General features: G+C 36.0%; 1 pseudogene; it reads left to right on the top strand.

Annotated features, from left to right (window-relative positions):
• The first annotated feature begins 1,427 nt into the window (after positions 1–1,427).
• On the top strand, positions 1,428–3,152 carry LOC120256786 (annotated as a pseudogene).
• Positions 3,153–3,324: the final 172 nt, after the last annotated feature.

Genomic DNA, 3,324 nt, shown 5'->3' with positions numbered 1-3,324 from the left:
GGCTAGAAAAAGGTCGACGTAAAAATTAGGGGGTACCTCAACATACTCATCAACGTCTAAGATCACAAAAATCAATCGGGAAGATGAATTTATCAACCTTAAACAAAAACATCCTTTGTGATACCCCTAGGATGCCTAATGGAGTGGCCCGCTAATTGAGGTGTCATCCTAGTGGGCTTTAAGGTCGTTAAGTCCAAGTCTCCTAAACATGGTGAAAGACATGACATTAATGCTAGCTCCTAAGTTTGCTAGGGCTTTCTTATTTACAAAATCAATAATGCTACAATGAATAGTAAAACTCCTTGGATCTTTCTTCTTCCTCGGTAGCCAGTTATGTAGCAATGCGGAACTTACTTCACTCGATGTTACCATAGACACCTCTACAAATTTTCCTTGTTTGTTAATAGGCCCTTGAGAAACTTTGCATAATTCAGCATTTGGGAAAGGGTTTCAACAAAGCGGTACATTGATGTGTAATTACTTGAACAAATCGCAAAACCTCTTGAATTACTCGTTGGTATGATCATTCTTCAACCTGGAGGGATAGGGGAACTGTGATATATACTCCTTCATCGGTGGTGTTGTAATCTTCTTAACAATTGGAGTAGCTCTTTCCCTTTTTGTCGGCTTTTCAGAAACTTTCGATTGCCGGCTCTTTCTCCTTTTTCCATCACCTTGTCTCCACTCATGCACACTTCTTTACCACTACTAAGAGTGAGCGCCTGAGGTGGTCACAAGGGGTTTGCCCTCGGTGTTACTCGGTAGACCGCCTCAGTGGTCACTCGGACAATAATTTTGCTAATCTAGCCAACCTCGATTCTCAAAGTTCTAAAGAGAAGCATGTTGATTCCTCATATTAGACTAGTCGCTCTAAAAATCTAGTATCGATTGCTGAAATTTTATATATGTGGTATATATGAACAGAGTAAGGATATCTTCAAGAGTAGGTTTTCTATCCGATTGTGGGTAAGGAGGGAATCTAGTTGGGGGCTTATGCTGCTGCACTTGATTTTCCTAGGAGAAGTTGTGGTTATTCCTCTAACCTGGGTTATACATGTTGCTGTAGAGGTTTCCTCGTGGTCGGAGGACACTACCAATGAAGTCAACCTACTTGGTGGGTCCATGCGCTACTCCTATAATGGGACAATCGGTTGATGAATGTCCTTCCCCACAAGTATCACAAGCCATAACTATACTTGGTTCATGGGTGGATAAGCTGTCGATCTTTTTGCCCAAAGCTTCCACCTGAGCGATTTAATTGTTGTAACCTTGTTAACCTCTAACATTCCGGCTGGCTTTTCGAATGAATTTTCAAATGAATTTGTGGACCTTACAAATATTTTTGAAAACAGAGTTGGTAAATTGATCATTTATTATTTATATTATTTTGCGCACACTTGATATTTATGGTTGGAACTTGCCTTTAAATGAGTCCAGAAACAACAAAAAGGTAAGATAAGATGCAATGTTCCAACAAATTTCCACAGTGTTTCCACCAACTACTATCTTTTCTTAATTAGTGGACATGATCTACAACGCTATATAAAAAATTTAAAAATTTAGATATAAATATTACAATTTATACACACAAATTGGTTGTAAATGTTGGTGTTCTCAAAGCGAGGTGTATTTATTATTATTTATTATTTTTTATAGACAATGGAAACAGGGGATTAATTGGAGAACCAGCTTATCTTCAACCAATTATCATTGTTTTACCATCTATTGCTGCCTGAGAGAGCAAATTTAGTGTTACATTTAAATGGGATGAAAATTATAGTATTCCCGGTGCTTTTATTATCAAGAACAATCACACATCACAGTTCTTTCTCAAGTCGGTCACCGTCAATAATTTTTCTCAACAGAGCTGTATTCATTTTGATTGTAACTCTTGGGTCTATCCTACTGACAAATACAAATATGATCGTATCTTTTTCACAAATGATGTAAAGTCATTTTCATATATTTTTCTCTAATATTACCATGTTAAAACTAATGATTGATTAGTCAGTTATACACCCACACACTTACATACCTATATATATATACACATATTTTTGTAGAGCGTACTTGCAGAAAAGATACCAGCACCTTTGAAGCCATATAGAGATGAGGAGCTCTTGCACTTGAGAGGGGATGATGTCACTAGAAAATTTGAGGAATGGGATCGTATTTGACAACTATGCATACTACAATGATCTTGGAAACCCTGATCTTAGCTCTAACTTTGCCCGACCTATTCTTGGAGGGTCGAGAAGAGTATCCTTATCCTCGTAGAGGAAAAACAGACCGAACCTACAAAAACTGGTAAAGTTAATAAATTATATAAATTTTCATTTAAAGGTCATGTCTCACTAATTGTTTTAACGTGATATTATTAGATCCGAACTCGGAAAGTAGAATACCATTGATCATGAGTTTGGACATTTATATTCAAGAGATGAGAGGTTTGGACATCTCAAAATGTCTGATTTCCTTGCATATGGAATCAAGGCCTTGGTGAGAGTCTGTGTTTCCAGTACATAACTTCCATCTTTGGTAAGACCCCAAAAATGAGTTTGACTCTTTCCAAGATGTGTTGAGGCTTGTATGAAAGGGTGGATGCAGAAGCTTCCCTCCAGATTGATTTGATAAACCAACTTAAAGAACAGAATTCCTTTTGAGTTTGATCAAAGGAAATCATCACCCATCGATGGAGATGCACTTCTAGAGTTCCTGTGCCGCATAGATCACATTCCAGAGGGTATTTGAAATATTTTTATGACGTATATCATTGAGATAATAAATGTATAATTAGTTTTAAGTGAAAACTAATGAGTTTTATTTTTCCTTAATTTGTCATGTGTTGTTATATTATTACACACAGAGGACAAGTGGGCATGGGAGGACTGATGAGGAGTTCGGCAGAGAAATGTTGGCGGGAGAGGAAACCCAGTCATTGTATCCAACTACTCAAGGCAAATCAATCTTAACCTTTCAAATATAATTAAACCTTATCATCATCTATTAAAATTTCTATAGCTCTTGATCATTTTAATGACTTATTTGGGTAATATTTTGCAGGAATTTCTGCTCAACTAGCAAGCTTGATCCTGACAGATATGGAGGTCAAACCAGCAAAATCACTGCTTCTCACAATGAAAACAAATTGAATGGGCTTTCCTGTTGATGAGGTATAAATGAAATATATACATATATATATATATACAAAATATATATACTAAAATATATATACAAATACACATATTTATGTAATGAGGAATTATGATTCTGTTTAATTTCACATCTTATTTATATATAACAACTATATTATTTATCTAACCA

The sequence above is a fragment of the Dioscorea cayenensis genome, unplaced genomic scaffold, assembly GCF_009730915.1.
Source record: "Dioscorea cayenensis subsp. rotundata cultivar TDr96_F1 unplaced genomic scaffold, TDr96_F1_v2_PseudoChromosome.rev07_lg8_w22 25.fasta BLBR01001643.1, whole genome shotgun sequence".
Lineage (NCBI taxonomy): Eukaryota > Viridiplantae > Streptophyta > Magnoliopsida > Dioscoreales > Dioscoreaceae > Dioscorea > Dioscorea cayenensis.
The sequence above is the reverse complement of the archived record's forward strand: the minus strand, read 5'-3'. Positions and strand labels throughout refer to the sequence as shown.